We start from the raw sequence: 16,616 nt of genomic DNA, 5'->3' as shown, positions 1-16,616 counted from the left end.
TACATATCTTAAACTTTTCAATAGATTGCAATTTAGCTTTTCTCAGCTCTTCATCAAGTCTCTCCTAGCTGAGCAAAACAACACACTTTTGTTTCTTCTGTAACAAACATTTAAAAACTCATGAAATTCTCAGCAACATAGCGACTAACCTGAATCCTGGATTCTGTTTGATGTAAGAACAACATTTTTGTCTCATGTGCTGTGTTATCTTTTGTCCATTCCTGGAAAGGTCTACAAAATGCATAATGATATCTTACTGGCAAAAAAACTCTTTCTATTTTGGTGTTTAAATTACAATATAATAAATATATTAAGGAAAAAATGAGTAAATTAAACAAGGATAGAAGTGTCAAGAGAAATCTGGCTTGGAAGCCTTGGGAGCCTAAATGTCTCCTTCCGAATTCTGCTTGAGTGATGCACAGACACACACCCATGTGGTGGTATATATAGAATCATATAATCATATAATCATAGAATGGCAGGATTGGAAAGAACTTTAAGGTCATCGAGTTCCAACCCCACTGTCGTGGGCAGAGACACCTCACAGTAGACCATGTCACCCAAGGCTCTGTCCAACCTGGCCTCGAACACCGCCAGGGATGGAGCATTCACCACTTCTTTGGGCAACCTGTTCCAGTGCCTCACCACCCCCACAGTAAAGAGCTTTTTCCTTATATCTTACCTGAACTTCCCCTGTTTAAGTTTAAACTCATTGTCCCTTGTCTTAAGAAGATCAGTGTACTCTTTCTGTCTTTATTATCTGCAATGAGACAGCAGACTCTTCCAGTCTTGCCTGAGAATTCTTGGTGTTTCTCTACCACCACTGAAATGTAATCAGAGCTGTATGAAGAAAGGTTCTCATAAAGGCTTTAGGTATTTTGATGTTTTGTTTCATTGTGGTTTTGAAAGAACCTAACTCTCCAGAAGAGCTGTTCACCTAATTCAAGTCAAGCTGACTGTCTCTTTCTCTCAACACATGGAGTATCGCAGCACAGCTTGTTTTCCTTTAAACTTTCTAGTCCCCAAGACTTATGACAAAATAATAAATTATTGTCCTTAGTAATGGCAGAGCATATATGCATGCTTACAAAAGTTAGTACTAGTGCTATGGTAGGTATGATTGTTCCCATTCCCCATGTAACTGTCTGCAGCAGAAAATAGATACCTTTACTGCTGTTCACATATTGGTAAAAAAGCGATTATGTGAAGTTGTTGACAGGATGATTCACATTGAGCTGGTGGGCAAAATTACCACCTTCAGCTAAACTCTACTGCCTCTGCATGGACGTCTGATACTAAATGGTCTCTGATCTGTTTGACTTATCATGCCAAGCTGTAAACTCCAGCAGTTCAGGAGTTGCTTCAAAAGAGCATCCGTAGTTCAGGCAGTTGGAGAGAAATGCACATAGAATGGATTAAGGTTGCCAGCTACCGCCCACTTAGAAGTGTATGGAATACAAAAATAATTTGTATTCTTCCTCAGTGCTTAAATGGTACAAATCATTTATCTCTATTTAAATGCATCAGATTTAAACGTAAATACATCAGATAAAATAACTGTCTGATTTTAACTGAAGTTTCAGATAGCATTTTTATAATAATAGTAAAATAATAAATGGTAATAATAAAGTGGTAATAATATAGCTAAAAAGAGAGATTTATTCTGAAGTTTAATTATCAGTCTTTCATGGAGCAAGATGTTTTGTAAGGTTTCAGCAACCGATAGGCACATGGTGAGACTGAGACTCTAAGCAACAGCGTTAAGGGCATAATAGGAGTTGTCCAGCTCAAAACAGTGGGATTACTCTTGTTTTTTAATGGAACAGCTAGTGAGGAATATGACTCAGAGCCCATTAAAATTCAGAGTGAGCATTTAACTGATTTTTTAATAAGTCTTTAAGTGCTTTGCTAAACAGAAGGACTCAGTATCTATAACCCCATTTTCAACTCAGGAATAACTACTTGCTGATGTTAAATTCTTACTTGTCACCATGCTCCACCATTAATAACTTACTGGGAGATCATTATTGACATCCATATCTATTTTTGCTCCATCTTGTTCATGCTTTGCAACATGTTAATCTAACTTGTGATTTTCCTATTACATCTGCAGTCAAACTCACTTTATTGAGAAGTGAACCTTGCCAAAAGCTTGCCTGTACATGAAAAATTGCTTCCATAAAGTCTGAAATAATTACCAGCTGTGTCTTCTGAAATTCACACAAGCTACCATTCATCATTATTCAAACTGGTCTTTGGATTCTTGTACTTTGTGTTTTTATACTAAACTTATCTATTTTTAATAAGTCTTTAAAAGTTCAAGTTCTTTTGCAACTCATTGGATTCTTTGAAAATTATGAAAATCAAATGAACTTTTGAAGTGAGTTTAATTTATTTGAGTTTCCTGATGAAAAACTACTGGTCTGGTTACATACTTGTGGCATACAAATTCATTTAAACTTCTCATATCCTCAAGTTACAGAACACAGTAGGGAACATTCTCTAATTTTCAACAGAAAACTTCTAATGTAACATTTTTACATTTACATCTGTATTAAAAGCTATGTAGATTTCACATGAAATGCAGCAGCTAGCTTTCTTCATTTATGCATATCAATGTGCATTCAGTATTAAGTACAAACAGCACTCATATTGCTTGCTAGATAACCTTAAATGAGTTGGACAAATATTTCGTGTTAAGGTAGTTTCTTGTAACTTTTGAATCACTAGAGTCTCACTTCCAGCCTTTCAAGAACACATTTGCTCTAAGTCATCACACAGTGATTTACAGCAACAAATATACATATATATATATATATATACACACAGAACCACCCTCAGATAATAAGCAGAAAACCAATGTGAAAATAATTAAAAGTTGTAAGGTATGAAATACAGAAAATGGATAAGGGAAGGTGTAGAGCTTAGGAAACATACATGGTTGGCAGGGTCCCCCAGGGGTGAAAGTGCTGGGATATGAGTTGAAAGAGCCTTGACAGGTGAAACAAGTTCTGCAGTTCACTAGAGTAGATAAGGGACACTTACTATGGAGGGAAAAACTGAGAGTATGTAAGAGCAGAGATTTCATTTACTGCAGATTCTTTTTTAACTTTGTATTAAACAAAAGTTTGTCTGAATTTGCTGTTACCTTTCTAATACAATTCGTCCTGTTTGTTTTTAATGTTAAGATTAGTAAGTGTTTAATTCGATCTAGTCCTCTATCCATTGTTCCTAGACGGAAGAGCCACTGGTCTCTGACACAACTTAGACAAAGGCAGCATCAAATCACAAGTTCTATACAGGCTTGAAGGATGCTGAGGACATAATACAGGAGGAAGACATTTCATATAAAAAAGTTTAAACTCTTACTTCTAGGAAATGTAATTGCATGTCTTCCATTAATTTAGAGGAAGAGTGATAGGTGGATTAAAATGTATGTCATCATCATAAAATAGTAATAATAATAAAAAAAAAATAATAATAATAGTGGCAAGTATAACAAAAGGGACCAATAGGTAACTCAAAATTTTAAGGGGATGACACAAATGACATGAAATTTACTTTTGTCCTCTTCAGATACTTTTGTAAAGATAGCAGGAAAGGAACTATGTGTATCAGACTCTGTATTTTTTGAGCTATATAAATGCAGATATATGAAGTACACCTCAGCTACTAACAACGGTTTGAAAACAAGAGGGATTATCTTATCAAAGCTAACTTTGGAGTAGTGTAAAACCAGATTATATTCAGTTTTGCTTCCTTTTGTTTATACCATGTGCCTTTACATTTTTCTTTTAGCATCTGCTTTTTCCTTTAAATTCTCAACTATAAACCAGTTACTGAATGACACAGAATATTTCCCTATATCACAGCAGCATTATAAGTGCATTAAAAATGGGGAGGTGTTCCAGTGCCCTGAAAGTATGGATGTGAGCAAATATCTAAGACGTAAAGCCTTTAGCATGAATCTGAATGTCTGAGATAAGTTTGTTTAGTTAAAAATAACTGAAGACATAATTAAAGAGGGATGTTTGCAGCAGATGTCTGCATTTCAGATGCCACTGCGGATGCTATTGATATATATGGTCAAAACTGGCTTTTTTTTTGTTTCAAGTGGAAAACTGCTAGCTTTTCGGTCAACCTTTTCCAGTTCTTCCCTGGCCTTTTTTTGGTTTTCTGTATATAAAACCAGCTGGATATGTCTGTCTATTATTTTGAAAACTGAAAATTGGAATGTTCTGATTTAAAAATCCTTCTCTTCTTCCCGCAGAAAGTGATATTTTTTTGTCTAATAATTAAAAAAAATTCCAAAGAGTGTTTAGAAGAAAACAATTTTATATTGAAAGATGTCATAAAAAATATTTCAATCACTTCTGTATTATAAAAATAGCAATAGAACTAATTTGCACGTTTAAGCCTAAACCAAGGGAAGACCTAAAAGAGCAGCTGTCTAGGGGACACAGATAGCTTTAAAATCTTGTACTTGTTTCCTGCTGCCAGAGAAAATCCTTCCTTCTTTGATTTTACTCAGCAGCATGCAGAAATGTAGGAAAGAATCACTACCATAAAATTGGCAAGCTTTTTCTCAGATGTATAACAAAATACAAGGTATGTTCCACACCTGTAATTTTCAGTCACAGAGATTTTAATAATGTAAGATTTAATTGTTTTGGCTTCCAGAATAAAAGAGGTTTTAAATCTTCTTAGTTAAGGCTGCTATGCATCTTGTATAATAAATCCTTCAAATTTTCTGCACCAACCCAGGTCAGTCGTTTGATCTCTGAAGCTCAAGATGTCTTCAGTGCAAGTGTTCAGAAGAATTTTTTGTATAGAGATGTCTGTTTTAGAGAAAGCAGGATGCATTGTTACTAGATTTATGCTTTATTGCAATACAGATTTGTCCAAAAATGTGCCATCAATTTTTAAGCACATTGGAGAAGTTGTAGCAGATCCTGAAATTCCTTCAAGAGCACCTTTTTTCCCCTCAGTGTTAACCTTGATTTGATATTTATTTACTCTAGATCACAGTTTAATTGCATTTTAAAACTGAAAGGATATTATCATACCTTTGTATGCACTGTTTATAGACAGTGAATAAGGAGGCTTCCAGACAAACTATCACAATCTGTGGCAGAGTGATTTAAGAAATTATGACCCTCCGGCTTATGTCCCTTTGCAGAGCAGTAGAAGCAAACGTCCTCAAATGTCTACAAATGTCTAACGCTCTGTGGGTATCAGCCTGACAATGATGTGAGTTTAATGAACACCAGTAAGTGTGGCAATAGAGGAGTGAACACAGGTCTGGTTTTGCTGATTTTGAGAGGGCTGAGGGAAAACCCTCTAGTAGAAGAGTAGTAGACACCACCTTGGAGTATCTTCTTTAGTCAGCCTGACTCATTGGGCAACACTTAAGTGTTCGAGCAGCTTTAGCTGCCAAAGAAAGTGTCTGAAGATCAGGGTAAATAAAGCTTCAGTCCTTCATTTTCCTACAGAGGCTGGGCACATGCACTTCCCACAGCTTTCAGGAAAGCAGTGCTGGTGGCGTCTGTGGGAGGAATGAAGCCCCTGGGTATTTATTGCTGTATGGATTATGCTTTCCTCAGTCAGGTCACAGTTCTGGATAGGAACAGTTTTGATTTCTTTTTACATTTTGAGCTTGATTTTTTTTTCTTTAATTATTTGATTGACTTACCAGAAAACAGATATCATCTTACTAACTTCCACCATTTGTCCTGCATGTGATTGTCCCTTGTTATCTATGATATTTATATTAATATATATCAGTCATTCAAGAAAAGACTATTTCACAGGGTCTGGTATTTATTGCATGGATTATGAGTTCAACTTCTGATTTCATATGGGTAAGAATCTTCAGACGTAATGTTTTACTCTTGGAAGGTGCTGATTCAACAAAACTAAAAAAGATCTTGCAGGAACTTAGTGACAGGATAAGTCTTATCTCAGAGAAACTTTTAGATGCTCTGTTCCTGTCGGACAGAAATCGCAGCTTTCAGATAGCCCCTTCCTGAGCAGATGCACCGCTTTTCCTAAGATTATATTTCTTTTGGGAATTTATTTTGGCTAATGTTTTCAATAAATTCAGGCAACTTTGCCTAATTTCAGGCCATTAAATGAATTATCTGTGGACAGCGAAAGTTTAAAACTGAAGCATGTTGAGTTCGGAGAACAGAGGCATCTAATGAAGTGTAGTAGTTTTGAAAACTGGATCATGAGTCTTTCTGTATATAAAAGTGGAGTGTGGTCTTGGACATTTCAAAGCGTGGAACTACACATTTTTGAACATTTGCTGGTTTGCTTTTTAATACTGTTAACCCATTATTTTTTAATTTTTTAACTTATAAGAAAAAGAAAGGAATGAAATTTTAGTTATTTCTTAGATACTAGAGTTTGGCCTTTTAATTGTGCCTGGGTGGCATGTATTAATCATTACATTAAAACCTGTGTATTTTAAAAAAGTGGCAATTCTCCATGTTCAGAAGCTAGCTAAAGTCCTACAGGTCAGTCAGTCACTGCTAGAACACTTGTTTTTAAATTTTCTATAGTTCTATTCTTTGCACAGTTCTGGAGTGAGTGGAAAATAATTCTGCATTTGAAATTATAATGTCATCATAAATACCTGAACAAACACGATGTATATTAAAACACAATTGTACTAATTTTCCCTAAACTATGTATCCTTCCATGCAAAGTCAGAAAAACACACCCGGAAAAAAAATTTTGCAGATTTCCTCATATTTTTTCAAGAAGGGCAGAGTCAGTTCAGATAAAATTGTCTTTTTGTTAAAGTATTTGGCAGAACATTTGTTGCCTTTATGGGGTTGACTTAAACTGGCTTCTATGCTAAAAAATGTTTGTTCTGCTATGCAGCCATCTGCCTCTTCATGTCGCTTTTAGTCTTTCAGAATTTTAGACATTTAGCACTATTTTTCATATATAAATGCACTAATCCAAATAAGAGAACTAAACCGGATCTTGAAAAAGAAGATTCCTGCCCTTCTCTCTACTAATTGCTTTAGAACTAGCTCTTAAACAAGATGAACTATTTGAAGAAAAGTACAATGTTCTGTCGTTTTTTTGTCCTTTTACCACAAGAAGATCAGTATGACACTTTTTATTTTAGTAATTTTCAAATGTAATCTCTTAAAACATAAACCCCCTCCATAACTGGGTTTTCAGTTTTGATATTTGGGACTTAATTTAGGATATTATTCTCAGTCTTTTTTTTTTTTTAATTAAATTGATTTTCTTTTTGTTAAACTAAATTTCCATTATAACGCAGAGCAGCTAGAATGTATTCTTAAGACTACAGACTATTAAATGATTCCACAATGAAACCTTTTTTGGAAAAGTCACGCACTTCTAAGAGAAACATTTTAAACAATAACAAAAGTTCGAGACCAGGTTTCTATATAGAGTTATTCACAAGGTTATAGATTTTTTTTCACTTTAAGAAGAGTTTTATTTTTTAAAAAATATTCTAAACATAGCTATGAGATTAAAAAATAAAGGAATTATGAAGGCAAAATTGTATTTAGATTAGTCATGCAAGATACAGGAAATTTAGATTGAAATCCTTCCTTCATTCTGAGTTGCAGTAAATTTGATTGTTTCAGCTGCTAGAAACTTTGAGGCAAGGTGAAGAGATTACCCCCCATCCCCCCCCAGTTTTAGTAATTTACTGTGTTTATTTGGGGGGTTTTGTAGGAGGGATGGAGTCTGGGAGCAGGATGATTTTTACAGGGTGATAGTCCTTCATAACTTCTGTTGCATAAGCATGGCTGTAGGCTACATTCTACTGCTCAGCATAATGGAATGGATTTATCACTGGAGAAAAGCAGTGAGTGTTATCTGACCACACACACACTTTAATTCACTAGTTACTGTGAACGTATTTTAGAGGAAGTGGAGAAAAAAAGAGCCCTGTCCAGAACATGATTTATCTTATCCAAAAGTAGGTGTATGTAGGAACAGTTGCTGTGAAACTTGTGACTACTTTTGCTTTCCCCTGAAGGTGCATCATACTTCAGATTTCTCCCATTCAATAAATTATTTATGGCTCTTTAATTACTATAAATATCAAATACTTATTGTTTTAGCATTAGCAACAACTGTAATCTCCGTTTACCCAGAAAGCAAGATTTCATATTCAAGAAAGAGCAAAAGTTTTCACAGTTCATTTCGGCTTCTTCCTGGTGATTTGCTGCATTCGTTGATGTAAGGCCAAATGGTATTTTATGTCATCTGCTCCAATCTCTATAATCTCACATGTCATTCAGCCTCATCTAGTCACTCCTGTGCTGAACATAGTAACTTGCATGTAATGTAAAGATATGTTTGAAAAAACCTTTCAGGAAGGAATCCAGTGTTAATGAGATAGACAAGCCAGTGCTGCTTCTCTCCTACAATCCATGTATTTACACAGCACACTGCGTGGAGCAGAGCAGATCCTGTCTGGAGAGAAGCTCTCCCTTTTGGTCATTCGAGACAATATGCAATTTCTTTACAAGGAAACAGCTCTACTCCTAAAGGATGTTCTCATGAGAACTTTTAGCTGCACTTTTAGATAAAGACAAGGCAGTGCGGGTGCCATAATCGCTGATACCCAGTGAGAGCTGCCTACAGCGTTTTTTGTTACAATAAGTGGCTGAGTTTATCTCAAAGATTTTGTGTAGAGCAAGATGGGCTTGAAAGCCACACTGCAGGTGCAGCACAGCAGGGGCTTGTGCCTGGTTCAGGCTAACTCTGATGTGGATCACTAATGCCTAAACATGCAGTGGTTTATTGGCCAGTGTGAACACAGACCCCAGATATTTAAAAACATTTAGTGAAAGAGTTAGAAGAAGAAATAAGACACTGAGGATTAAATTCGTGTAGCAAACTCACCCTATTGGGATCAAAGCTGAATAGGTACCTTCTTGTTTTCTCCCCATACTCTCTCTAGCCAGAAATTTGGAGAAATTGTCTGATCTAGTACAACAGAGAGCAGTACACTGATGCTGGATGATCAGCTACCCATAATTCTTTGTCTTTTTGTTTATGAATTTAGAGGGTAGTTTGGGTGGTTTTTTTTGCTGTATTACACTTTCAGCCTTGATCACCTAGTTGAAGCACATGGGGTTATGAAAAAGGACAACAAAATATCTGATATTCCAATTGTACATCTTGCACAGATGTTAGGACGGGAATGGTGAAAAAATCTTCCAGCATGTGCCTTACTTGTGAATGTAGGGGAAGAGTCTCTATTTAGTAATTAATAACAATTAAGAACAATTTTCCTGGGTTCAAATTGCACAAATTATCTCTGTTCCAGACTTGCAGCTTTATGGAGAAAAGATGTCCTGGACATTTATCCTCAAATGTCAAGCTGAAATACTGACATAAAACTGATTTCTGCAGATTTGGCTATAAATTTCAGGACACTCACAAAGCACGATAGGAAGCTGATCTCTCAAAGAATGGATATGGCAGAAAGTGGGTATGTCAGGATGAGATGGTTAGAAAGCAAAAGTGCATAATGACCTAAACTTTCAGCTGGTGGGCTTTGGCAGGGCATTCTGATAGCAGAAGGATGCCTCAGACCTGGTCATTAGGTGGGATGAAATGTAGTGGTGTATGATCACATGTGCAGCATTCTTTGCAGCTGCAAGACAGCTTAAAACTTAAGATACACAGGGAACTTTGAAACTTAAGACACACAGGGAAGTCTGAATGAGTTTTTCTATATACTTCATATCCCACTGCCAATAAATATTCCTTTCCTTTCAAATATCTTGCAGGTTTGTCACAACAATATGCTCAAATCTAAATGCTCATTTCAAACAGTCACTCATATAATTTCCAGTCTTCAATATTTACTCTCCTATATTTTTTAGGAACACTGGGATAAGTCCTCTGATTCTCCACGATGCAGGTTAGCTCTTATTCTGACAACGCTTGTTCCACCTGTCACAGAACACAGTCTGCTTTTCATAAGGTCTAAATTAGCATTAGGATTTCTTTACGCTTCACCAGCTTACACTTTTCAACTGATTCCATACATTAGCACAAACTACATTTTTAAGGGGTTCTTTGGATAATCTGTTTGACCTCATAAATCTATAATGCTGCACTTCATTTGCTCAGGTCCCTTCATGGAAGTCTAGGTGCTGTGCCTGACCAGCACCACCTGCTGAAGAGAACCTGAAGCACATTGAGCAGCTCCACAGAAGTCATATGTGTAACAGTAAGCATACGCTTAAATTGTTTGCTTGAATTGTCACGGAACATTTAGTACTTTGGAAGACCAAGTCCTGAGCTTTTCTGTTTACAGCACACAGGTGAGGGGGAACAGTGGTGGGGTAGCAGAATACACAAGAAGTTGCAGAGCTGATCTTGGCTCCTGGAGGCGCTTCTCACTTGCAGTAGGCGAGCCTGGCTGGAAGATGGAGGGAAGGAGGGTAAGCCTTCTCTTTATGTGGCTGCCAAGAACACAGAGTTAGAGAAACTGCTGTCATTGCCACCACTGCAGTCATGAGAAGAGACCCTAACTGTTATCTGGACCTTAAAAGGACCTCCTCCAATGACAAAGCCCCCTTACCTCCTCCCCACCCTCCAATCTCGCAATCATCGTTAAACCTAATGCTGTATTCAGTAGACTTATCAAAGTTATTTACTTGATCTTTTTTATGTGTAGGCAGAAATGTATTTCACAAAGTGATATGCAATAAATTCTGCTTTCCCATACTTAACTCCAATCCCAGACTTCAAGGATCAAATGTTTCAAACAGATAAGAAGTCAGTTATTGTTTTGTTACCTATATCTGCTTCAAAAAAAGTTGGATTGCCACGGCCATCGGTATGATCATAACTGGTATGAACATAACTGAATATTCAGTAGAAACCTTTCACTACTCCTATTCTATTCTGATTTAATTGTCATCAAGATAGCATCTGAAAGCTAATACTGCAGTAAATGCCATATTATTTAGTACCTGAGTAGTCTATACATGTTCTACTCTTGAATAAACATACCTGGTGTGATTAATCAAATATGGCATTTGTGATACGTGTCTAATCTGAATGGGCCTTTTCTTAGACCTTTTTATAATCAGTGGAAGCACAGTAATGTGTATGATTCATCTCATTCTGATACAGATGTTATAAATACAATAAATCGTGAGAATTGCGCCAGACATATATTTTTCCCTCCTTAGCTCTTAAAGGTTGGCAGAAGAATGACAAACTGTTATTGCCCATTTCACCGCAAATCTTCTATTATAATATGTTAAATTACATGCTGGTGAGGCATGAAATAACAAAAGTTAGTTTAATTCGAAATGCAGTGCTGCTTTTCCATACTAGTAATAGTGTTACTGACTTTGAGTAATAGTTTGAACAGGCCTTTTAATGTAAATAGAATAATTCATGCAATATAGTATGAATTGACTTATGGCCAGGTATATCAGGCTACTCATATTGCTGAGCTGTGGTTGAGAATAAGCTGCATACTTACACTCATCACTGTTGATTTGGTCCCCCTTTTAGGAGGGTTGACAGTCTGGTTCAAGTTTACTGTGTAATGGTGATGACAAGCTAAGGATGCCTTTCCCATGCCCCCAAGGGGAACCTTAGGTCTCCTTGGAGGAAATTAAATATCATAATAGTGTTTAAACATAAACTAGAAGAGGTAGACTCCTTTGCTCAATCACTTGAGTCCATCACAATGCATCTTCTACCTGCTTGAAGACTGGGATTGCACCAAGGTTTTTCACAGACTTACTGAGTTCTCATCACCAGAGCATTCATTATTGTTGCTTGCAGCTTGTACTCACAGGAAATTTTATCCCAGCTTGTTTCTTTTGCAAGAAACAGATGGTATTTTTCAACATAAAATAATCATAAAAATTTTATGAACAATTTCCAGTAAAACAGAGCAGTTCTTCAAGTGAGTTTTGAACCAACTCACTGAAAATACTTCAGGTTTTGAAGTCTTTTCATTCATGTTGATTTTGGGAGAAAATGGCTGATAACTTGGAGTGAGGGGTGCACCATGATTTTTGCCCATATGAAGGATTCTCCAGTGCAGATTAATGCTCAGGAGCTTGCAACAGTCTCCCTTTAAGATGCATAAACAAGAGGCTAAGCTCACAAACTCTAGATCTGCAAAAAACTTCTGAAAAATATATTGTGTTGCTTTTCTATTTATCTAGATGCAGCTCTGATAAGTGTCTGGTTATCTTACTACACGTGAATTAAGTGTACTGCCACAGTGATTTATTTAAAAAAGCTCATATTTTGAGTAAATTCACAGTTATGCTGTGTTGTAAAAATGCAGTGAAAAAGAGGGGTTCCTGCTAGAATAGAAATGTATTATGAATTTTGCCCAATATGCTCTTATCAGAGAGCTGGCTGTTGAAGTAGTGCAGACGGCCAAAAGGCACAGTAAATATGTCCAATGAGCACAGTCCATGCTGCTACAGCTGGACTAGAGCTGCACTCATGTTAGTCCAGTTATCTCTACTTGTATTAGAAGCCACAACATAGGCAAACTCTAGCAAATATGATTTTCACAAGGACGTGCTAGGAACTGCAAGCAGTGTGTATGTTTTTTAAAATCTCTGATTACAAGGCAGCAATTGTTTTTTTTCCTCTCTAAAATCAGATGGAAAAAATTAAATATTTAATTGATGCAATTATTTAATTGATGTAATTATATTAATTATATTGGGCTTTAAAGTTCAAATGCAGGTTTCTTGTACAACATAATCCTGAACAAGATATCACTGGGAAAAAGTAAATGCATTGCTCTTTCTGCTTGTATAGCTTTACTTCCAAAGCAAGTATATCACTGTTTCAGTAGTTATTGGTGGGTTTTTTTTTTATCCACACAAATCAGAAGGTGCAGAAAGCAGTGCTGAAAAAAGCCAGACCCTCCCTCCCACCCCAATTTTCTTTTTGCCACTAATGCTTACTGAATTTTTAGAATATACATAAAAACCTTGGAGGAAATGGCTTATGTCCGAGGAATGCAACTGCGAGTTCTCTCTCCAGCTAAAAGCAAGGATTTAATTTAACATTTCTTCCTTTCTTTCCTTTTTCTTTTTTTTTTTTTTTTTAAGATGTTATCCCAATTTATTTAAATAGAGCAGATTATGAGACTATTCAAGTAACTTTTGTTCTTTTTTACTGCTGGTTTAATGAATGGCAGCAGTTAAAAGCACCACTAATGGCAAAAAAAAAAAAAAAAAAGAAAAAGGAAAAAAAAACCTCCTCAAGTTTAAATGAATACATTTGTCATTAATCATGTTCTCTCTGTATTTTCCCTCTTCCTTAGTGAAAATGCTTTCAAGAAGACTGTGCTCTGATTCTTCAGATACTGAAGAACTTCATTTTCCTTATTTCTTTGTCTTATCTTTGTCTCCTGTCCTTTGCCGTGATTTCTGAATCACTGACAGGGAGAGGGAGATGAATTTGTGGGTTTGAATATATAAAGGAGACAGCTAACTGAATGAGAAGCATTTCTCTCTGCTCTCTTCCCAGAGCCCACGAAAGGGTGCCAGCCCCCAGCTCCTCTCTCCAGTCCTGCCAAATGCCAGTGCTTCTGCACAGAACTGTATTTCCAGCCCAGAAACCCTTCACCACCCCTCAGTGGCTGGAGAAAGGCTTGTCTGCCTGGGACACTTAATAATACTGGTCCTCACTTCTGCTGCTCTCCCTACCCCTCAATGACAGTGCTTTTAACTTCTTGACAATGGGCCCTATTTCAAAATTATCTTTCTCTGAGGTGTTTGTATGTGAAGGAATGAGGAAGTCCAGGCTCACATCCAAGACTACTATTTTGATCCCACATCTTAAGTCAGACAAATGTCTTGAAATCTGGTGAAGTGCACCCTTGTTCAAATTTCAGCTTTATCTAACTAATTTCCTGAAGTGATGGGTGCAGGTTTGTATGTCCTCTTTTTTCCTTCTTAGCATGGGGCTGCAAAGCTGACCAAAGCCCCTCCACATCTCAAACCACACAGGAGACAAAGCAGTACATCATACCATAATGGCAAGATAAAGTTTCTTTGTCTTCAAGGAGTGATTTACAAAAAGCTAGGAAAATAGCTCTGGTATTCTAATTTCTCTACAGGACACCAAAAGATTGGTCTGTCAAAATATTCAAACATACTCCTAAATCCAGATGATCTCTAATAGGGAGAAGCAGCAGCATAAGCATCTTGCTGAATCAGAGCCACAAGTACAGTATATATAGAACTGATAATATTTGCAATATAGGAAGATCTATTTTTATGAAATGACTGTCCACGGAAGGGTAAAGACATCAATACACAGGCTGTAACATGATTTATTAACCACTGAGAATATCCCCCAGCAAAGTTTTTGCAATGCTCAAGGAAACAAGGAAGTGCAGAGACATTGTTAGACAAATCCCATGTGGAAAATATTCTTTAAAATGAAATCCTCATTGAACCAAAATGTCAGAAATACTTATGATAAAAGGAAGAAACCATTACTTTCATCTTAAAGTCCTTATACAAATATTTTTACTAAGGCTTTTGTTATTTTTTATTTTTCAGTACAAATGTCCTAAACAAAACACAAGCACGTTAGCCTTTATAGCCCTTCTGTTAAGAGAGTATTGTATGAAAAAGACATTAATGAAGTTTGAAGCTTAAGTTGAGACTGAAGCTATTGGCCCAAAGTGTTCATACAACTATGGTGTTACTTCCAAAGGGGCTTCTTTTGAGTTTGTAGGGTAGGATATCCAATTAAGAAGTATGTTTTATTATCTCACATCCAACCAACCAGAGAAAAAAGTTATTACTTTTTTTATTTAGCATCAGGAAGAGGTCTGGGTTGTTGTGAGTAAAATGATAAAGGTTCATCAGTATGAAGCCTATCTGCGTAAGGACAAAACTAGAGCATCCTTCAGTATCGGGGTACCTTCTCTGGTGTATGTCTTTTGAAATGGTAAAGTACAATGGCAACAAATTTTCCCCTTTATTTCACTGACTGCCCTAAAGCAACAGAGAAGGTATCCTCCTTTGATGGTGTGGTATGGTACATGTTAGAAGGCTTTTAGAGTGTATTACTTACCTACTCTATCATCTATCTATCATCTATCTATCTATCTATCTATCTATCTATCTATCTATCTATCATCTATCTATCTATCCGTCTATTTACCTATCTATCCACCTACTTACTGAGACAGTTCATTCTTTGACACAGTCTGTACTCTTTCACAGTATGTGCGCAAAGAACTTGTGCCACAGCAGTGTGTACAGCTGTAAACAGCATGCGAATAAAATGAGGACTAGCCAGCTCCTCCCGGGGGGGAAGACAAAAAAACCACTCATAGTTAAAATAAAAAGGAACAAAACACACACAAAATAGTTACTTTATGAAACTCACAGCCTTTACGGAATGAACAAACAATACGAGAAAGATCGTGCAGCATGTCAGTTCCCTTTTTTTCCAGTTTTGTCAGTGATGCCAGAGAAATTGATTCTCTGTTCTACAATCTTGCAAAACTGAAAGTGAAAGATTAAAGAGTTTGATTTTAGACATAATACGGTTGCAGCCTAAGCAATTTGAATGCTGGTGTTCAGGCATTGGACCTGTGGTAAAGTATGCTGTGGACTCCTGCAAGCACAAATACGATGTCCTTTGGTATTTTGTCATTTTTATTAAAAGTCAAGCAATAGACTTTCCTTTTTTTTCTGCTTCTTTCAAGGACTCTGAAGACTCTAAGACAGGTTTTCATAACACCTCTTTGGAGTGAGCATTAGCAGAACTTTTCTTAAGAAGTGTGATCCCCAACTTTGTCTGTCAAGCAACTCTCAAGTCTAATGTTTAAAATAATAATAATGTATGTGCATTAGAGCTGGTTAGATAGTAGTGGTGATGGTCATTGTTATTGGAGCACTACATAATAAATAGCTTAACTGAATTACTGAACAGCAAACATGCTTTTAGCTTTAAATAATATACTTAACTGTGGAAAATATTCCTGCAAATATTCAAATATGCAAATATATTATATGCAGAAACAAACAGAAAATCACTGCATTACAGAGATTGCTGTTGATTTGGATAGTTCTCTTTCCCTCTGAAGAAACATACAGGTGATGCTGATTTTCTTTCAAGGCAGGACAGAGCTGACAGAGAATCCAAGGGATAGATGACACTACTTTTCTACAGCAGTATGTCCATAATAGGGGATCCTGGCCCAAGTACGTACATGGGTATAAATTCAGCCCTTTGAATCCAGCTCCAGGAAATATTTCTGAAATCAAGAATAGTCTTCCTATTGTATTCCTTAGCAAGATAGTCTCTACAGTGCTAATTATGTTTGTGACTATTTGCAGACACTCACTTGCTAGGAACTGTGCACAGGCATCCTGTCTCTCTCTCTTCTACCTCTGCACACCTGTAAGTTGAGTAAGTTTATCTCCAAATGGTAGTGGCACTTAGACAGAAGGTTTGGACCCCACTATGGCAAATCACAGTCACATGCCTACATTGATTTCTATGAGACTCTCCATGCTTAAAATGTAATAAGTCTGTTAAGTGCTTTTACTGGATAGAAAATGCTGCATATACCATACCAT

This window comes from Lathamus discolor, chromosome 5 (assembly GCF_037157495.1).
Source record: "Lathamus discolor isolate bLatDis1 chromosome 5, bLatDis1.hap1, whole genome shotgun sequence".
Classification (NCBI taxonomy): domain Eukaryota; kingdom Metazoa; phylum Chordata; class Aves; order Psittaciformes; family Psittacidae; genus Lathamus; species Lathamus discolor.
Note: the sequence above shows the minus strand (reverse complement) of the source record.